This window comes from Suncus etruscus, chromosome 3 (assembly GCF_024139225.1).
Source record: "Suncus etruscus isolate mSunEtr1 chromosome 3, mSunEtr1.pri.cur, whole genome shotgun sequence".
NCBI classification, from domain to species: domain Eukaryota; kingdom Metazoa; phylum Chordata; class Mammalia; order Eulipotyphla; family Soricidae; genus Suncus; species Suncus etruscus.
The window spans coordinates 153434603-153457635 of NC_064850.1; positions in this window are offsets into that span (position 1 = coordinate 153434603).

Genomic DNA, 23033 nt, shown 5'->3' on the forward strand with positions numbered 1-23033 from the left:
AAAAAAATGACACTATAAGTTCTTAACATATATTTTCTTTTTATTTTTTCACCTTTTGTTTTTAAGTTATAACTGGTGGCACTCTGGAGCAACTCTACTCAGTGCTATGGGTCCCTTTTGCTTTCGGGGTTATTCACTGTCAGGATTGAACTAGGGTTCCAACATGCAAAGATATACTGCACTCCTTTAAATTATCTCAACAGTTTATATATAAACATACATAAATATACCTTAATGTATACAGGACTTATTTGTGTATTTATTAGCTATACACATATGTGTATATAATAATTCTATGAGAGTTATTATCATCTTTCTAGTTTAATTTATTTATTGATATAGTTTGGGCCCCTACCTGGCAGTGCATGGAGACAATTCTTAACACTGTGCCCTTGAGGTTGTTCTTCGCACCTTTCTCCAGGTGAGAAATGCAGCTGGTCCTCCTGCACACTGAGCATGCCTCAGTGCAGTGAGTTCTTTCTGAAGCCCTATCATGCTACTTTTAGAGATTAGCAAAGAGGATCAGAGACTTTCATAGCTCTTCATAGTTTTTGCCAATAGTTACAGAGCCAGCAAATGGTTGTTTGGAAATTTGTAAGTCCTAGATCTAAGCAACACATTCTCACTATTGTACCAGAGAAATGTCTTTGCAAAGGACACGATTAGAAGCTAAGAAAAGCTTTAATTATGTAGCAATTGCTAATAACTTTGCTTGGGTGCCAAGTTTTTTCTTAGTTGACTATTTCTTTACATCTTACTTAGTATATCAATACTTCAGGTTAAGTGTTAAGGGTTGAAAGATGTACTAATTATCTGTTCTGTTACACTCTCCTAAGGGAAAACCTTTTATAAGTGTCACAAAGCACTATCCAGAGATCCACAGATCAGTTACTGGCAGTTGGCCGTAATTGCAGGTAAAGTACTAAAAAGAGAATAGTGGCTTCATTACAGTCCCTATAAACTCAAATTCCAAAAATGACAGCAATATGACGCTCACACATCTTCTAGCCAGCCCCAGAATTGATGGGGCAGACATCTGATTGGCTCTTGATTCTATCAAAAACATTTCCACAACCTTTTATACAGTCAATTTATGTACGATATATAGGAACTTGGGTAACTTGGGTTACTCTATGATGGGCAATGATAACTGCAGTGGGGCCATTATTGTCCATCATGTCAACGAGTGCTCTTTAACAAGGAGATTACTGACAAGATGGAGGGTAATGACAATGAGGAAAATGTTAAAAATGTTTCTATCTATCATGTCAGCTCACTGTCCACGGTCTGGTTAAGGTCTGCTTGTTACAGAAGCTTCATCGGCTACAAACCGAGGCCACATATCTCTATGAAACAACCCCGTCATTTTTATTCTATTCTTATTTTCAAAATATACCCAAAGGCTGTAAGCATTCTAATGTGTCAAGTTTCAGGCAGCAATGAATTTCTGTGGCAGTTATAAGCCTCTGAAACATGAACTTATAATGGAAAAACTGACAGACCCTTAACTATAGCAGCACTAACAGAAATCTCTATGATAAAAGTGAGTTTAATAAGCCACAATTTGGGCCAATTATGTGGGCTGTTACAATCTCTATTGAACTTGATTTTCATCCTGAACTAATAATTTGTGCTCTTCAAATTGTTTGAATCGGCAGTTTCTAAATGGGTTCCTTCTGCCTTGTTGTAGGTTGTGTGATGAATCCAGCTTCCTAGTTTTGACAGCAAGGTCCCTATGTCTGGGAGATTAAATCAGTGAGTATGAAGCCAAACGTGTCAGTGAAGGAGGAAAGAATCAGTGGTAGATCATGGGTGAAAAGCTAGTGCTTCACTGGTGTTGTCAATGTAGAATCAGGCAGAGACATAAAAGAGCTATCAGATTGGGATTGATAGAGGAAAAAGGCAGTTAAAGTATGTAATCAACAGCTATGAACTTATAAAGCAGGGGGTCAGGCATAGTGCCAGGTTCTTGGGGAACAACAAATTATTTCCCAGTAGTTTACTAGAAGATGAGAATGTCAAGAAATAAATACAACACTTTTTTGTTTTGCTCCCCAAAGAGCCACGATAGGATGGGAGAAAGGAGTGAAGAAACATGGTACCATGACTTTATTTACCAGTTACCATTTTTTTCATCCATATTCTCATCCATTCAATCACTTACATACTTAATTCATTTGGCATTTACTGAAGGTCTTATGTTGGACCCAGCATTCAACACTTTCTTCTCAAGTCAGTGATTGTTCTCAGCTCACTTCTTCCAGAATTTCTATTCTTGTAGTACATATCCTGAGAAAATATTTCATAATTTCATGATATCATATACTCATGATATTTCCTGTATTCATGCAAAAATCTCCCCTTAAATTTTCTTCATATTACTTCTACTTTTACTCCTTCCTCCCTGTTATTCTAATTACTTCGCCAGATCATATCCTTAAGAAGTGAGAAGATTGGCTAATGCTTATATGTGCTCAGTTAGAATTTGACTTTTAAATGAATTAGTTCACATATTCACTATTAATAATCTGGTCTCTTGCCTTCTGTCACTCTACAACACATCACCTTACTTTATTTTTTGTACCTCTTCTTTAAATGTTTTAATAAACATGTACATTTGTTTACTACTAATAAATAACCCAATGCTTAAATGGACTACATAATAGGTAGACTATATAATATATAATAAAGAAGATATTTCCTTTTTAACTTGAGCCAGAACATATTTCTAGGATGAATGAGTGAATGTTCCCTCAAAACTTTGCCCAGCTTCATCTTTTCTCAAACTTTCCATAATTTCCCCTTTCTAGCTCTGAATGATTTATAGGCATTTTGTGTTCCAACAGCTCTTATAGAATATCTTTAGCAAAATTCTTATAAAGATAGTGATTGACCTGTCACTCTTCCACATATATCTTGGGAACCCAAGGATGGACTATCTCATCCCTCTAGATGAATAAATTGCCATTGATAGTGTCTCTCAGCCTAAAATATATGTATATTAAATGACTGGTTAAATATTAAAGTAAATAGGTTACTTAAATAAGCTACAATCATATGCACAAGATTCAGCTAAGAGAACAAAGAATAAAAATATCCTTTAAGATAAATGAGTTTTTGATCAATTTGGCTGTCACAATTATGAATACACTTGTAATATAAACTTGATATTTTCAATAAAGGAAACAAGATCTCTGGTTTGACACTTGTTTTGACTCTGACCAGGAATAGGCTTAAATACCAAACGTAATAAGTGCTCTATATTATTTTATACCGAGTCTTTCAGTAGAGTTGTAGACAGCCATTCACAGACATACAGCCTCAAGTGCACTTCTGTGAAAAAGGATTGACATAAGTAGGTAAGAAAAGAGTTAACAAGAGGCATGTGTGCCAGAGAATAGTGCAGGTGACCTAAATCACAGAGACTTAGGAGGATATTCACAATTCACTAGGGTCAGGATTTTTGACTTTTCTCCTTTTGACTCATGGAATCGATCATTGATTTCATTTAGACAAAATTCAGTATACAGAGACTTAATCTTCCAAGATAGGACTCGAGAGTCTGCACTTAATTTGTGCTTATATGAAATATTCTCTTCATTCCTTTGTTTCTTTTATACATTTTCTTTCTTCTTTCTCAGGTCTCTGCCTTGTAAGTCAAAATTAATTGAGCAATTATTTCATTCTCAGAGCTTTGTCTGTAGAGAAAAGAGTATGACTATTTGCTCCCAATAAATATATGTTCCATTTGAAGAACTAATTAATTTTACTACTAGATAATTCAAAGGACATGAGATATATGCTATATAAATGATTCTCAAGAATTTGACCCACAGATATTTTGCAAATATTCACCTAATGGAGCTAATTAAGGGCACTGGAATATAGTGGTAAATAATTGTGATCCTGACTACCACATTAGCTTCTCTTCTGTTGAGGAAGATTGGCAAGTAAACATATCATTTTTTTAAAGTGACAGTATTGGAGCTAGAGATAGTACAGGGGAGAGAGAGCACTTGCCTTAAATGTGGCCTACTTGGATTTGCTCACTGACAATATGATCTCCTGAACATCACCAAGAGTAATTCCTACATGTAGAGCCAGGAATAAGCCCTAAACATCACCCTGTGTGCTCCTTTTAGACAAATGGGTAGTATTAGGGAAAATATCATGGAAGGACATAGTAGAAGCATCTCAATTGGGATTTAGAGATGACTTCCTGAAAACATGACTCATGAGAAAAATAATTGTTGATTTAACTTAGTTCACTTAAAATGTGCCAAATATATATAGAGACAAGAGATTACTAATGTATTAGATATATTTAATTTTCTCAACACACAGCCTATGTATTAAATACATTTAATTCTCTCAACAATCCTAAAATAGATATTTTTATTACTTCTATTTTAATAATTAGAAAATTGAGGCATACATAGAAATATTATTAAACAAGTATACATAGATTGTTAGCCTTAGAGCTTTGATTCAAGCCAGGTAGTTTGTAGTTTGAGTCTAGTGTTCTGGTCAGTCTTTAAGCCACACACAGACACAACACACACAGACACACAGACACAACACACACACACACACACACACACACACACACACTGGAAGACAAACAATAATCCGAGCAAATGTTTTAATATAATACAGTATTAATACTTTATAAACTTCTTTGGATTACTTTTTAAAAGTTATACTCTAATAGAAAAAATGGGAAAAAAAGAACCAGAGCAATAGCTCAAAGAGCTGGAGCACAGAACTTGCAGTAAAGGCCAAGTTTGGTCACCAGCATTGCTGTCTATCTCTTAGTGGGCCTGTTGCCAAGCGGCACTGATGGGAGCTTTAAAAATAATAAGGAAGGGGCTGGATAGATAGCATGGAGGTAGGGTGTTTGCCTTGCATGCAGAAGGACGGTGGTTCAAATCCCGGCTTCCCATATGGTCTCCCGAGCCTGCCAGGAGTGATTTCTGAGCGTAGAGCCAGGAGTAACTCCTGAGTGCTGCCAGGTATGGCCCAAAAACCAAAAACCAAAAAAAAATTCTTATTCATGATTACTAAATAAAAAGAAATTTAAGGTCTAAAGAGGAAAAAAAATAAAATATTTTTCTATTTTATTCCCCATTTTAAGAAAACTATCATTATAGCCTTTCTGAAAAACATTTGGCAATTCATATAAAAATCTTTGATTAAACAAATGCACCTTCTGTCACTTATAGAAAGGAAAATTAAAATCTCCTGAAGTGATAAAATCAAGAAGCTTAATCACCATAATATTGTTTATCACTATATAAAATAGGTGAGCATTCAACAATATGGGTTGGTTAAATCATAGCATTGCCATTCAATAGACTTCTAGGTAGCTATCGCAGTATCATATTAAATGACAGAAATGTACTAGTTATTTATGATTAAGTCATAAACAAGTTATAGAATAATAGGTAGAACACAATTTGGCTTTTATAGAAACTATATTTAAGCATAGAAAAAATTTTCAATATGGCTCATATCTGAGTAATGAGAACATGGGAGTTTTCATATTTTGTTTTTCTCATCTGAGTAATGAATAGTGAAATACATTGTTTTTATAATAAAGGGCAAATGAGACACAACTATTTTTGAAGTGTCATTTATAGGAATGACTCTAGACAGATGACAAAATATGAATGATCTGACTTGGAGGTTATAGGGAAAACAAATGTATTTGGGGAAAATTTTGAAATAGATATCACTGACTCTGTGTGACAGACTAAGGAATGTCCTAGATAACACCTGTTGAGTAGTAAAGACTAGAGAAATATCCAACCTCCAATCAATAAGTGCTTTGTAAATCAAGCAGGGAGAGACAAAGTAGAGAGCCCAGAGTGATGAAAATGATGGTAAAAACCTGACATGGATCAGAAACACACAGGAGGATCAGAGTGATGGTGCAGTGGGCAGGGTATTGCCTCACATGCAACCATAAGTGACTTTTGAGCAAAGAGCCAAGAGTAAACTCTGATCAAAGTCAGGTATGGACCCTAAACCAAACCAAACCAAAACAAAACAAAACAAAAAAAGAAATAAAACAAACCTATAAGAATAGGAATCCTGTTTTTAGAGAAACAAAATGTTTATGTTTAGAAGGTGATTTAGGTAGTTCAGGAGGTGAATTCTTTGAACCTATGACTAGAGTGTAACAGAAAAGAAGCTTTAATTAATGCTTAGATTTTTTTTTTTTTGGTTTTTGGGTCACACCCGGCAGCGTTCAGGGGTCACTCCTGGCTCTACGCTCAGAAATCGCCCCGGCAGGCACGGGGGACCATATGGGATGCCGGGATTCGAACCACTGTCCTTCTGCATGGAAGGCAAATGCCTTACCTCCATGCTATCTCACCAGTCCCAATGCTTATATTTTTTTGATAAAAGATAAAAGCGTATGGTATGATATTTTTTATGAGAAGAGGAACAGGCATTTTAAAAAAAATATGATGTGTTCTGTATAAGGTATATTGAATTTGAGATTTTTTACATTCAAGATGATAGCATGTTAAGAAAGAGAATAGATACTTCCAAAGTAACTATGTAAGTTTTCACCCTAGATATGAAGAAAGCAAAAACTAACAAAACAGAACAACACAACATTACATGGAGGGTTGCTAAAATCTAAGAGTTAGAAGCAAACATAAATGAAGTCTTGAGAAGTGAGGAGAAAATTAACTGGCTAAATACAGTTTTGAACTATTCACCCAATACCATTCAGATAAGGGGCTAATATCTAAGATATACAAGGTACTGACAGAACTTAACAAGAAAAAATATCTAACACCATCAAAAAATGGGGAGAAGAAATAAACAGATACTTCCTCAAAGAAGAAATGCAAATGGCCGGGCCTGGAGACATAGCACAGTGGCGTTTGCCTTGCAAGCAGCCAATCCAGGACCAAAGGTGGTTGGTTCGAATCCCGGTGTCCCATATGGTCCCCCGTGCCTGCCAGGAGCTAAGCTATTTCTGAGCAGACAGACAGCCAGGAGTAACCCCTGAGCACCACCGGGTGTGGCCCAAAAACAAAAAAAAGAAAAATACAAATGGCCAAAAGATATGTAAAAAAGTGCTCCATATCACTAATGATCAGGGAAATGCAAATCAAAACAATGAGGTACCATCTCATGCTATAGAGACTGGTACACATCACAAAGAGCAAGAACAATTAGTGCTGGCAGGGATGTGGAGAGAAAGAAACTCATTCACTGCTTGGGGGAATGCCCTCTAGTCCAGCCTTTATGAAAAACAATATTGAGATTCCTCAAAAAACTGGAAATTGAAATTTCATATGATCTAGCTATACCACTACACAAAACACAATACAAAATTGCCTTCTGCACACCTATATTTATTGCAGTGCTATTACAATAGCCAGAATCTGGGGACAACCTAGATGTCCTTCAACAGATGAATGGCTGCTAAAGAAACTATGGTACATATACACAATGGAATATTATGCAGCCATCAGGAAAGATGAAGTCATGAAATTTTCCTATACATGTATAGACATGAAAACTATTATGCTGAATGAAATAAGTCAGAGGGAGAGAGATAGACACAGAATAATTTTACTCATCTGTAGAGAAATAAAGGACATTGTAATAATACCCAGAGACAAGAGAGATGAGGGCTGGAAGGACTGGCTAATGATTTGAAACTTACCACAAAGAGTGGTGAGTGCAGTTAGAGAAATAACTACACTACCAAGTAATATGACAATGTAAATGAGTGAGAGAAGTACAATGCCTGTCTCCAATACAGGCAGGAGTGGGGAGGAAGGAGCTGGGGGGCGGGGCATTAGTGGTGAGAAGGTTGCACTGGTGAAGGGGATGTTCTTTTTATGACTGAAACACAACTACAAACATCTTTGTAATCATGGTGCTTAAAGATATTATTTACACAATAAAAGTCTTAAAAATTTAAAGAGACCAGAGAGATAGCATGGAGGTAGGGCATTTGCCTTGCATGCAGAAGGATGGTGGTTTTATTCCTGGCATTCCATATGGTCCCCCAAGCCTGCCAAGAATGATTTCTGAGCATAGAGCCAGGAGTAACCTTTGAGACTGCCAGCTGTGACCCCAAAACCAAAAATAAATAAATAAATAAAAATATTATTTAAAGAAATAAAATAAAAATCACACAAAACTATAGTTTCAAAACGATAGTTGAAGATAAATCTGCAAAGTTTACAGCTAGAACAAATTCTGGCTCTTTTTGGGTCTATGTGATATGTGTGTGTGTGTGTGTGTGTGTGTGTGTGTGTGTGTGTGTGTGTGTGTGTGTGTATGTGTGTTTCTTTTTTAGGGCTACAAGGAACAGATCTCTTCTGAGGTAATTATTGGACCTCAGAAGTGAACTGAAGTAGTGTTTTTTGTACAGAAAAATTATTTTCAAAAAACCATAAATATTTATGTTTAGTTACCAAGTTAAAAATAATTTAAAAATATGTAATAATTGCCAGGAGTCAGGATTTAGTTTCATTTATCATTGATCACAAGTCTTTTAACTTTATTTTATAGATAAAGAAGTTATTCTCAGAGAGGTTAGTGAATTTTCTCAGTGTCACACAGCTAGAAAATGTCAAATGCTGGCTTCAAACTTGTTAGATCTTCAAATTCCTAGAAATGACTCATAGTGGCTAGGAGGTTTGATGCATTTAAACTGAAATCTAAATGGCACATCTGATTCAAGTGGCGTGAACAGAAAAAGCTGGCAATATAATGCAAAATGAGGAAGGCAGGGCTGGATTTAACATCATTCTTAGCTGGATAATGGGTTGGGTTTTGCTCAGTGGCATCCAGTTGAATTTTGGTAAGGTGATGATTTGTGAGATGTGGTCTGACTCATGATTTTAAAAGATAATTAGCAATTCATAGAAGTCATGGGTGCAGAACAAGATGGAATATCTGTGAGATGGAATTTTAAATGTGTCAAAATGTGTGAAATTTCACCCTTGAAAATAATTCTGGAAGCTGGAGCAATAGCACAGTGGTAAGGCATTTGCCTTGCACACAGCTGATCCAGGATGGATGTTGGTTCGAATCCCGGGATCCCATATGGTTCCCAGAGACTGCCAGGAGCAATTTCTGAGCACAGATCCAGGAGTAGCTCCATAGTGCCACTGGGTGTGACCCAAAAACCAAAAGAAAAAAAAAAAAAGAAAGAAAAAAGAAAATAATTTTGTATTGTGAAATCAGGGTGGAATAAAAGTTTTAAGTAGAAGATGATTTGACTGGTGCTGAAGGTTCTTGGCCTTCAGGTTCATTGCTAAAAAATGTTGAACTTTTTTCAATGGAAAAATCAAAAATTTTCAATAAGGCTATGGCATAATCAGAATCTCAATTCTGGGGTTTTCCGTTTTCAGGCATGATTGGTCAAATGAAAAAATGAAGGCTGTTGAGGCTATATGAATATTTTCAACAGATGATAGTGAATCCATTTGGACAAAGGAATTACTTTGTTAAGGTCATCTAAATGAAAATATTCTGGAGATAAGGTGGAAATAGAATAGTGCCCAGTATAAAGGCAGTACCTAGAAACTATGGGTATGATATGAGGTTACCCGGGGCAGTATGAGAAGACCAAAGTTACCAAAGACACATACTTGGGGATGTACTGACATTTTTGTTTAGAAGAGAGGAATAAACTAGAATTAAGTTGTGGAGGACAATCATAGACACAAGAGGAAAATAAAATTTAATGTCAAATGTGATTTTGCAGTGGCAGTTTATTTTTGTTTTTGGGGGTCCACATTTGGCAGTACTCAGGGCTTACTTCTTTCTCTGCACTCAGGGTTCACTCCTGGCAGGCTTGAGGGACCATATGGGGTGTCTGGGATCAAACCCAGTTTGGCCACATGCAAAGTAAACACTCTACCAACTGTACTATCACTCTAGCTCCAGGCCAGCAATTTAAAAGTAGTGATCCTAGTAGAAGTGAATTAAAGAAAATGTAGAAAAAGTTTGTAGATGGTAGTTTTTCAATGCTTTTCTTGGAGGGATACAGAAACAAGTTAGAGGCTAGAAGAAATGTAAATCAAGGAAAATGTTTTGTTTTTTTAAGAACATATGGTTTTGAGCTTCTATGTACTAGAAATAACATGGAAGAAATGGGTGAAATACTGCAGAAGGTAAAGAATGGAAGATTTTTAAGGGAGAAGTGAGGGTGTCCGGTCACAATCTCTCCCTTGAACAGTTTATTCTACTGACTAATCTTTGGAAGTTGTCATCAATTTTACACTTTGTTTATGAACTAATACTTATTGACTTCTTACTTTCTTACCTTCCTTTTATTTTCATCCTTTTTCTTTCTCCATTATCTCTTCTTTCCTCTCTTTATTTCTCCATTTCCTCTTCGTCTAGCTTCTCATTAGGCCTAGATATAGCCTAGATTAAGCCTAGATTACGCCTCATTATGTCTATCAAAATACATTGGGATTATTATAAGCCTTGCTCTCTTCTTCCAAAGGCTACTTGTGGACTGGGCTCTTTAGAAGAAACTAAGTGCTGGGGTAGTTCCTGAGGATGTGGCCAATAGATACAGCTGATCATTCATTCTCACTTTTTGCGAGGAGAGTATACCTATATTTACTTTTCAAAGGAAGATACAAAAGTTTCTAAAAACCTATTTTGTTCTGGTAGTAAAGCTGGTATCACTGCTGGCCAGTATGATCCCAAAAGATATTCTTAACTATGTTGTAGGAATCATATTCCAGTAGATTTCAGGACTAAGAAGCTGGAGGCAAGAATTTTCCTGTAGAGAGGCTTTTTCATGAACCACACTAAAGGGAGTAATTAGTGATAGCAGTGAGAAGAGAGAGACATGGATGGATCTATGTTGGGAAGCATTCTTTAGTTATAATGCCAAGGCTTCCTCTTGGAGTTGTATGTAAATTGCTGGTGACAATGTCCAAAAGAGATATTATTTGTGCTCTAGATACTTCTAGATAACTGTCCATCATTGAGTGGTCCCAAGCAGGGACAGGGAAATTAAAAGGTAACCCTGGTACATTTTATTATGCCAGATAGCAAGTGCTTAAAGAAAAATGAGATGGTGTCAAAAGAACACAGAAGCCACAGGAGCTAATTTGAAGGGACTACATTGAGTATTTGAGAGAATGAAGACAATTTAAACAAGGAGAAAAGATATAGATAATAAAATATAATCTAAGAATTCCTAAGACATGAAGGGAGGGGAGAGAAAAAAAGGGAATAATTATTCTATCGCAATAAAAATAGAGTAACAGAATGAGAAAAGCATTAATTTATATCATATAAACATATATATATATAGTGATTTAATAAGCATTGATAAGTGGGTCCTAAAAATCACTGGTTTCTTGTGAGGCCGGAGAGATAGCACAGCAATAGGGTGTTTGCCTTGCATTTGGGCTGACCCTGGAAGGACCCAGTTTGAATTCCTGGCATCCCATACAGTCCCCCAGCTTGCCAGGGGCAATTTCTGAATGCAGAGCCAGGAGTGACCCCTGAGCACCTCTAGGTGTGGCCCAGAAACCAATAAATAAATAAAGTTTAAAAAAATAAAATAAAAACCACTGGTGGCAAACTATTGGGAAACAGAATATTAATAGGTCCGTAAGTATGACCATAGAGTACCAAATAATAACAAAAGTGAAAATTTATTTTTACACTGAAAAGACTCTATGTATCGAGTATAAAATTTAGCAAAAAATAAATAGATGTGCTTCTATGTATACAATAAAATATATCATTTATGCTTTTTTGGGGGTTCTTTTTTTATTGTGACCAATGTGAATTACTAGTCTTTCACAGTTATATTTAAGGTACAAAGTGACAGTGAATTAGGACCATTCCCATCACCCGTGTTGTCCTCCTTTTACCCCTGTTCCCAGCATGCACCCCATACTTCTCCCCTTTGCACCCTGGACTCCTAGTGTAGCCAGTCCTTTTGTATATAACTTGATGTAGATGGTCTATCTTGATTCTGTTCTTGGGTTTGGTGTTTGGGTCTGATCATTTTTTATTTCCACTCAATGCTCATATGACTGTTTGCTCCTGGTACCATCCACTTTTTTCCCCCTCCATTTATGAGGCAAAGCAAGATGATTCCATACGCTTCCCCCCCCACACACACACATGCTTAACCTAAAAGTAAATATAGGATAAGTGTAAATTTTGTTTGTTTGTTTTGGACCACATCGAATAGTTCTCAGGACTTACTTCTTGCTCTGCACTCAGGATTCCAGGGAAGGGGAGACAGGGAGTGGAACTCAGGAGACCCTATGTGGTGCTGGGGATAGAACCAGGTTGACTGAGTACAAAACTAGAATCCTACCTACTGTACTGTCGCTCTGGTACAAGATTTGGACTGTTCTACAACACAATTTGTCTGACACTAAAGGTTTTTAAAGGGAGAAAAAGAGGGTGGAGAATGATTATTTTAACTTGAAGGAAAGTGAGACATGACAACAACATATAAGGACTGAAATAAAACTAAATTGAATTCTCAATTTTTAAAGGTTATGGAAGTTTGTTTTTGAACAACTAGAGACGTTTATATTTGACAAGATATATATATCCGACATTTAAAAATCAATTTTAGTGACTTCTGGTTTGGAGCCATCATGTAAAGACCCTGAAAATCACCACTGCATCCTAACAAGGAACAAATGAACAAATTTAAAACTGAACATTTCTTAGATTTTGTAAAGAGATGACAAGGCAAACCTCTGCCAACGAAACAGAAAGACAGAAGAATAATACAAAGAATCACTACTCAAGGGAGCAGAAAAGTCCACGAAGAGACATTTCTGTGGAAGGAAAGTCTGAACTGTGCAGCCTAAATTGATGGGAGCTCATTGTGAACAAGTCTGACTTCCCCGAATTCTAGTGGTTACAATCACCAGGGAATTTCTACAGATTAATTTTTAGTTTTTCCTAAGATGTTGAATGTGTTCTTACAATGAATAACAAAGAAAACTGTCGAACTTTCTGCAATTATAGTAGAAAATCATTTTTAAATGCATCATTCTTTTCTTCTAATGTATGCCTGCAGAAAAAACTAGTAAAAAATGATTAAACCCCTTAGGATTTTTGTTTGTTTGGGGCCACAACCAAGGACATCAGTTGTTACTCCAGGCTCTGCTTGTTGAAGTCACTCCTGGCAGGCTGGGATCAGACCTGAGTTGGTCTCGTGCAAGGCAAAGGCCTTACCCGCTGTGCTATCACTCCTTGCCCGCTCCCCCCTTAACATTTTAACAGAGCCTCTTACTCAGGCTGGAGGGAACTATTTCATTTCAGCTCCTCCAGTCATCTTACCACACCTTGAGGTGGGAGGGCTATATAAATGCACTTGTGATGGTCACATCTGGAGGCAGGGAGTTCACTAAAAGATTTAATCAGAGGATGCTACCTCTTCTCCCACAATTGAACATTGTACAAGTAAAGGTTTATTTCCAGAATTTCAAACCATTTCTTGTCTGAATACCAAGAAAATATTATAATATATACTAAAAGACAAAACTCAGAGCCTGAAAAAAGAGCTAGAATCTAAAGCTAATCTCAGACTACAGTTATGAGTTAGCATATGATTTTAATGGTGAAAACTTTTTTTTAACTCAGGGCAGAATAAAGAAGCATAAGTATAACCTTCCAAGTGTAGATTATTTAATATTGTGGTCATTTTAGCTGCTTTTCATTTAAAATATCACATGACCTCTATCTGTGCACTGATGTTGCTGACAGGAAAAGTTCTACTTATTTTCATTATTATGGTACTCATCTATCCAAGTAATTCTCTGTTAAATTCAGGGTGGCTATCATATTTTAAAATCAAATAAATACATACATATACACACATATATAGTTTTGGGACATACCAGCTATGTTCAGGCTACTTCTGGCTCTGCATTTAGGAATGACTTCTGGAAAGCTTGAGGGATCATATGGGACTGAACCTGGGTTGGTTGTGTGCCTTACCCACTGTGCTATCTTTCCAGCTCCACATTTTATATTTTTATGGACTGGAATAAAGGAAAAGAAAAATTAACTTTATGTTTATCAAATAATATATGTTGATATTTGACGTTTTTTAATTTTATATACTTTTTAATTAGCAATTTAGCTCAGGGTATTAAACCCTCTCCCTTTCTGAAATTGAGGAAAATGACAATAGTAACTTTTTCAGCATCTCAGAGCAAATGAATGTATAATTAAGACTATTTTGATGAGCCTCCAAATCAGAATTAACAAGCTAGCAAACCCTTCTAACACTCTGTTGGTATCATGTGTCTTCCATTCTTAAAGATATTTCTGCCATGAAAATCTTCAAAGGGAAGTGAATTATGGATCTTGTAACACCTTTGCCACAAGCCGGGTCCATAGGGCTCTTTCTGTACCCTGTATCTCTGGACTATAAGATGTTTGGTCAAAATAATAAGAAAAGTACATCAGTGGTTGAGGCATAGACTCTCAACATAGACTCTCAACACCATGTAAACTGAGCTCCATAAAAATCCTATTGTTTCAGATATTCAGCCTAAATTCCAAAAAGTGATGAAAACTTGTCCTCAGTGACAACCTCCTTACCACAGGACTTAAGGACTCACATACTTGGATTTCTTCCATGGACCAATTCCAGCTGTCCTACCTTTTGATGATTTATTTCAGATACCTTCCAGGCTTTACCTAGGAACTCCACCATGAAAAGACAGCAGGAATTCTAGGGAGTTGTCATGGCAACCCCTAGATATCATCTTCAGAATGTCCCATGGCTGTCGAATTCAGATTTATCACAATTATATTTATATATGGAAGGAAAGCTCTTGCATAAGCAACCAGACCCCAGTAAATAGACATAATTTGTAATTATATGAATAAGTTTAATGCTGCTGGCAAGAATATCTGAAAAAAAACTGCCTTTGAATGTTGGCTTACTGGTGGCTGCTTATCATATTTACATGGACCTAAAACTCAAAGCCAATGGAGAAAGAAAAAACAAACAAACTGTCAAATTGAATTTTGTCAATGAAAAACTCCAGAATCAAGTCTTATGAAGACATTTGATAGGAAATTTGTTTTAGCTGTTCTTTTCTCCTTAAAGTGAAGAGACTAAACTGTGTATTTCAGAGATTCTCATTTTTATTTCCTCTGTCTCATAATTCATGATAGAAACAATGGCAGCACAAAGCCCAGTTACACAGTATCTGCTTCCAAGTAGGACAGTGCTGGGTCTACCTAGTGTCTTGTGCAGTGGGTGTTTGTCTAATATTGTCATTGCAATTTTTATTGCAGCTCATGATGTGCACAGATGTGCTTGGTAAGCATCCCAAGAGGAAAAGAGACTCTGTTCAATATCTCTGTTCCCAAATGACACTGCCTTATAGAACCACTTTCTGGGCTACCTCCTTTGGGATGCTGTAACCATTTAAAGTCTCTGGATTTTGGTGTTTTAACAAGGGTTTAATTACTAAGGTAAGTGTATGCACCTGCTAAGGCATTCCTAATTATTTGATAATGGTGCAATCTTTCTCAATACAGCCAGTTTTGTGGTGTAAGCTACACTAATGAAGCACACTGAGAGAACACATTCCCCCAATGTTGGGAAAGCTTATTTAAATTAAATAAATTTGCAAAGGACTGAATTTTTACCACTGGTCTCAACAATTATACATCAGTATTTCTAGCCAGTAGGCATGGCATCAGAATAAAGTGTACTTCGTGTTACTTTTCTTTGAAGTACTTTTATATGCAATAGGGTCACTCAAGATTTTATCTTTTACAAATAGCTTCACATCTACTTTCCATGGCTTATCTCATACATAAGAAAGAAATGAAAAACAAAAAAATCATTAAATGATCTCCTTTGTTCACTTAGCAAGAACTGATAGAAGATCTGTTTTGACAATGCTAATTTTTTCCTCTTTTCCACCTGATTCTAACCATTGCCACATGTGGTCTGTGGTGGTTTTAGTAATAAAATCTTTGCTTATAACATCTGCAAATTAGCACCTTGCATTGCAACCTCTCTGGAAACTTGCTGATGTTTTGCAATTGTAGTAAGTCAGTGTTGACACTATATTCAAGTGTTTCAAACTTTGTTGTTTTGGACTAAAAAAAAAAAGGTTACAATGGGCAGATGGTTTCCAAATCACTATTGGGAGCTATCTTAGCAATATACAGCATCTTATTTCTCGGGCATACACCTTTATTTAAGTTACTTGGGGAAGAAATATTCAATGTCCTAAACAGATTCTTTACTGTTCTTAGTGGTTTGATTTTTTTTTTAAATCTAAAATATTGTGGGTAATCAGACCAGCTCATTGATATTTAGAACACTCTACACAGTATTTTTCTTGTATAGATGAAATGTCCTTTTTTTTTTTTCATTTGAACACTGTGATAACAAGATTGTTCATATCATAATACTGTTCCCTCCCCCACACAGATAATGTTGTTCATGACTGAGTTACAGTCAAACAATGTACAACAACCTTCCCCAGGCCATATTTCCCGCCACCAATGTCAACAGTTTCCTTCTCACTCTCCCTGATGCCCTTTTCCCTACCATCAGCCCTCCCTGCCTTCTTCTGAGGCAGGCATTTTATTTTATTCTCTCTCTCTCTCTCTCTCTCTCTCTCTCTCTCTCTCTCTCTCTCTCTCTCTCTCTCTCTCTCTCTCTCTCTCTCTCTGTCTCTGTCTCTCTCCTGTTTTCTCTCACTCTCTCTTTCTCTCTTTCCCCTCTTTGCCTTTTTGACACTGTGATTTGCACTTTGTTAATGAAGAGGACACTTCCTTAACTGTGTAATTTTCCTAAAAATTTAGGAAAACTAAATTATGTTTTAATTTTCCAGTAATCAAGAGTATTACTTTAAACCTACCAATGACCTGCTAGTGAGATTTACAAATGACAATCGACAAGTGAGCAAAGAGTAAGGATACATATAAAGTTAAAGTTGTTGGGGCTGGAGCAGTGGCGCAAGCAATAAGGCATCTGCCTTGAGCAGGCGCACGCGGTTTGATCCCCCGGTGTCCCATAGCCAAGCCAGGAGCGATTTCTGAGCGCATAGCCAGGAGTAAGCCCTGAGCGTCACCGGGTGTGGCCAAAAAAATTGTTGCAAATAAGGCCACAGAAGGATTAATGCAGTGATTGGGATCTAACTGTAAAGGCTTTTTAAAAGACATCTTTTAATTATGCCAGGGTTCAGATGTCTCACATGCCATCACAGTCACATGGAGCTTGTACACACATAGTTTAAATTATGCTGTCCTTGCTTTATCTCACTATCAAATAGGGCTGGAAAATAAAGCAACTGGGAACTGGTAAGAGCAAAACAGAGGCATAGTGGGAGTTGCCCGGGTAGTAGCAGAGAGTATAACTTGCAGTAGCTGGCAAATCCAAAGGCAATGGGGGCCTCCCAGCTGATTTCTCAGTGTCCTAGAGATTTCTGTTATTAATGTGGCTTGGGGCATGTACTGCTGATAATTACTGCTAGCTGGAATAATTAATAAGAATAATTGCTCGGCATGGAAAGGGAATGGGAAGCTCTGGGAGGAGGAAGAAGCAGGCTTGAGGAGAAAGAGACTCCCCAAGCGCATTTATATAGACAGGAAGTTCAGAGGCATGCATCCTGAGAATCGAAGAGCTGTCTGGATGCCAAAGGGAAAAGTTAAGAGATACATAAGTGAGACTGGGTTCAATCATCTTACCTTGGAATGCAATGGATAAGAAGGTCTGTCCTGGCTTGTTGAAGAGTGACCCCCTTTGAAAACAAGGTGGAGGCTGTAAGGATGGGGGTGGGTAGATCAGGAGAAGGGAATTAAAAGTGACCTAGCATGGTCAGATAAATCTGTATATCTTGTAGAAACCCTATAATAACAGCAGGAAGCATGGAGGCAGCAAAAAAGGAGAAAGGTAAGAAATGAACCCTAGTGAGAGTTTGGGAGAGTTTATCCCAGCTTGAAAGAAAAAAAGCATCTATTAGAAGCCAAGCATTGGTGTTGACAGTGTACAAAATAACCACAATTTTGATGTAATAGGGTAAATTTTCTCAACACTACATAGAGTTGCCAACACTCTTGATATTGTAGCTTTCTACATATTACACTTTAATATTCCCCTGAAGGCAAGACAAGCATATGCTTGGCAAAACATATAGAAGTGAGGAAACTAAATGTGAAAACTTAAGTGTAAGCAGCATATGGAATCTGGCAGAGTTCTGATAATGACATACAAAGCAAGCAGGCCAAGCTCAAATGCTCAGTGTACACTGTGACCCTCTGCAGGAGATGGCACCACGTGCAAAGTTGTGATATGAGATTAGAAAAGCCCAGAAAGGCAAGCAATGTCTACTCATGATTATTTTTCCTACAGGAATTGTACAGGAAGGGCAATGGAAGCCAAAAATGATGCATTAGCCAATTTTTACTCAATATTTTGTGTTAAACGTTGCATTTAATTTATGCTCCTACGTAGCACAAATGGATTACAATAATAAGACAAGAGAAGGAATACTACTAAAAATGTCAACGGCAGGTATGTGGTAGTAGGGGGAGAGCTTTTCAATGCCATGCTTCTACCCTAAGTGGGGGTACTATTCTCACCAAGCTCCAATCAACTTGCAGTAGAAATCCCTTGAGTAAGAGGATTGTATGCTGATGGAAAGCTGTTACCTTGAGGTGGGCAGTGTTGTATCTGTAGAGTATTTGTGGAATCCTGGAGGACAGAATCGTGAGTTATTAATGTTTTGTTTATTTCTTTAGGAAGGTCTTCCAAGCATTAATGAAAGTCTTAGAGTCTTTCTCAGCAAACCTGGCTTAACTCTGCAGGCATGACAGTTTGGACTAGTACCAGAGATTCTATGCTACTAAGATTCACTAGAATTGAGAACCAGTGGAACCACTTTATTGGTACTCAGAAGCAACCAAGGCTACTCCTGAAAGTATCTTGGAGGTGACTGGAACACTGGGGATTGAATGTAGAGGCTCTACATACAAGGTATAAAACAAGAGTTCTTTGAACTAGCTCTGTGTACCTTCATGCCTTTTTAAAATAATAAGAAAGAATAATAACACTTTTGTAAGCTATACTCTTAATTTCAGGCCAGAAAACTAGGCCAAGAAGTTTGATTATGAGATGAAATGATTGAAAGATTCTTGGAAAAGGCCACAATCCAATCACCTTGTCTTGAGAAAGTTTTGCTTGATGTAACTAACAGGGAATCTCTTGGCATGCGAGAACGTGAACTAGAGCTTGAAGTTTTCGTCTAATTCCATTTAATGATTTTGAAAAGTGTGGCAGGCAAGCAGGAGGTGGAGTCAGTGGTATTTATTAACAGTTACGCCAAGGTTAACTAAATCCAGTGTAATCTCCAAGTATGCCTTGGAAGGGAAGCCTGAAGGTTGAAAACATCTTCATTGTTTTTAACTGAAAAAGTACGGTTGAAGAATTGTTAAAAAGTACCAACAAAAATTAGTAGGATAGGACTATAATTACTCTTAAAGATGGGTTTTCTTAAAGATGGGTATTGGGTAGTGGTAGAAAGGGAGTGGGGAGTTTAATTGGGAGAATTTATTATTCAATCTTTAGGGAAGTGGAAGAATTCACTCAAAGTTCTTGGTATTCCAACTAGTTTTAGAGCATCCAGAATCCTTCGTATATTACAGAGCTGAAGAATTGAGAGTTGTTAGTGAGGTACTGAGATTGGTTGATGGTTTTGGAGTCAAATGCATGAAACTATGTCTTGCCTCTGTAGAGCACTGGAGTATGACTTTAGAAAAGTTACTTAAAAATCTATATAATGTGGATGAGGATACTTCCTTTTTTTTAGAAATGGTGTCAAAATTAAAATAAAACATACCTATTTCATAGCCTGGTATAGAACAGATGTTCAAAAATATCATACTCCTAACCTTTCCTGTGCTCTTGTAAACTTGATCTCTTACTACACAGTTCTCCTTTGTTATCCCAAATGCTCTATAAGTGAATTAAAAAAAATCACCTAATTTCAAGTTTTGAAGGAGACATTCAGTTATCTTGCTTTCAAGGTCTTGTCATAAAGTCATTTCTCTTTCCTAGTTAAAGTTTCAGTCATTTTTACTATTGTTTCATCAGCTCCATTCAATCATTATTTCTTGAGTGCCTCCTAGGGGTAGGGAAGTATATAACTTTCATTATGTTTGGTGCATCCAATTCTTCTAATATCAAGACAAAACTGTTGAAAATATCCATAAGTTGAGATATATCTTTTGTCCCCACTTTTCCAAAATGTTAGGCACTAGGTGATGATAGTACAGTGGGTATGGCATTTATCTTGCATGTGGTGGACTTGGGTTCATTTCTAGCTTCTTGTATAGTTCCTTGAGCCCCACCAGGAGTGACCCCTTGAGCACAATATCAGGAGTAAGCCCTGAGCATTGCTAGGTGTGGCCACAAAGCAAAAAAATAATAAAATGCCAGCCGCCGCTTTAAGTGTTTTCTTCATAGTAACCTAGTTAATTCCATGAAATGTCTGAGATCATTCTATGTGTGAGATAGTAAAAAGAAAATAAACAGGTGCTAGTGACTTGTCCAGATCACAATTCTAGTTAGTTGTTTGATATTTTACTTCTACAGTCTTCTTTCTGAACTCACAACAGGCAAACACACCATCGACTACCTACCACTATACAGTATAAGACAGGTGTTTTAGATCTTCCCCATCTTTATACTTAGTTTTCTCTTTGAGTCACTTATTTTTCTTCTTATGAATGCTTTTCGAGTTAATTATCATCCAATCTAATACCAATTAAAACGTTATCTTGGAAACAGAGGGTGTTATGTATTATTTTAAAGTGCCCTGAAGCTAAAGTAGTATGGTTCCTTTGTTTATATCTTGGTCTAGGTAGATTTCTCCTCTATTACTTGGTAGACAGTCCAAGAAGACTGTAAAAAGCTTCTGAATTATCAAGAGGCCAAATGCAGTCAAAAGGAAAGCACTGTCAATTTCAAAGAGAGTTTTTGTTTGTTTGTTTAGAGTGATCTAGAGACTTCAATGGCCTCAAGCAATGCTCTGCCAGTACTTAGACTTTTACATCTAGTAGAGGAAAGAAATGCTCGTTTCCCAGGATGCTGTAGGATACCATTGACCCATGACCCATGAATGGAGTTGCAGGGCACTTTGAAATCCTAAGGGATCCAACTTTCAAATATGTTTTTAAGTTGATTATCTTAAACTTGGAGTGAATCAAAATAGTTACCTTGGGATTCAGACATTTGCACTCAATTTACCCTTATTTCTAAAGATTGGGGCCTATCTCTTTCTAGGTATACTTTAAAAAGCATTATTTCCCAAAAGCTTCAAAGCAGAGTCAAAGTGTCCAAGTTTCTGAGGAACAAACAAACATAGCAGGTAAGGTGACTTCAAATTCTGCTCTAGTTCCTTGGAAACATCAGAAGGCACCAGTTTTTTGGGTCATTGTCTTCCTACTTAGTCTTCTGTCTCAGACCAAATAGACTTTGCACCCTTTCCTTTGCACCCTTTCAGTTGCTCTCTTCATTTGTTCGCTTAGCTTCATTTCTAGAATGAATACTCTTCATTGCTAGAATGAAGTTTCAACTTTCCAGAAGCAGAAAGAGAACAGTGATAGTTTTAACATATTCCTTCAAGCCCAAGATTATATCAGCTTTACCTTCTGTGTTATCTTCAGTGCTTAGCAAAATAGCAGAGGAGTGAATTCCACTCAGTTATAGATACTGAATTGATATGTGATCTACAACAAATAAACAAAACCTAAACTTCTTTCCCTCTAGGAATCATAGGGATCCAGAGGGATCCAGAACCTATTGCTGCTGATTCAGGCCTGATCATTCAGTGCTCAAAGACAAAACTGCTTGTAGGCCATCAGGACTATACCTGGTAATGCTCAAGGGAACTTTCAGGCCAGGAATCAAACTTACTTCCATCTACCATACTTGGTAGAGATGGCTTCATGGTTTGAAAAATAGTCTGGTAACAAAGTTCATATCTCCTTATCCCAAAAGGATATCCCAAAAGAAATTTTTTCTGACCTTTGGGGATTCTGTTTACCTTTTTTCTTAAAATGGAAGCATAAATGGTTAAAAATATGTAAGTTTCTCCATTTAGATTTCTCATTAAAAGTGGCATCATTGAAAAATGAGAAATCCTTAGGCAAGATGGTGATGAAAGGTTGATTCTATGAATAACTGTCAACTTCAACAATTTCAAGGCTTTCATTTTTTGTTTCTACCTCCTCTTCAGCTACTAGCCTTCATGAGCTCAGTACAAATCTTACAAATTTCATTTGCAGGTGGAAATTTTATGAGGAAAAAATGAGAAACTGTCTTTCAAAATTCCTTAAGAAAATCCAACAGCCTTCTTAGGTTTAATTAGAGATAGTGCATCATAGTCACTTGGTAGAAATCCACAGAGATTTAGCTAATTTAGTTCACACTTTAAATTATATCCTACCTGGGAAGGGGGAGCTTTCTCATAGACCAGGTCAACACCAAGTAGAAGAGCAATAATGACGAAAAGGTCTGAAAGCAGGCAAGAAAGTAGAGAATAGATGTTAGAGAGGAAGAAGTACTCTGTGCCACAGAAATTCTATAAATCAAAGGGAATAAGCGATATGATAAATAGAGTTTGATAAAGTACAAAAAGTTGGGATAACAGAAAGGCCAGAACCACAGATAAGGAATGGACCAGCTGTCACATGGACCAATGCTCAACTGACACCAGCCAGGTTTTTACCACCTGGCCCTGTGTTCATCAGTCAGCGAGCCTCTCCAGTTGCAGTTAGAAGAAGCCTTACACCAATTTGTTATGAGTGAGAAGTGTTTTGTTCTATCATTTCAGTAGACACCACAGGGATTATGAGCTGGGATTAGATCAGCTATGCTGCTTTCTTCTAAACAAGAGCAGAAGTGTCAACCGCCAGCTGACATTTAGTAGGCCTAGCTAGTTCTCTCTACATCTCACTTACTTTCCACATCCTTTTATGTTCTCTTAGACCTGACTCCCAGCTTC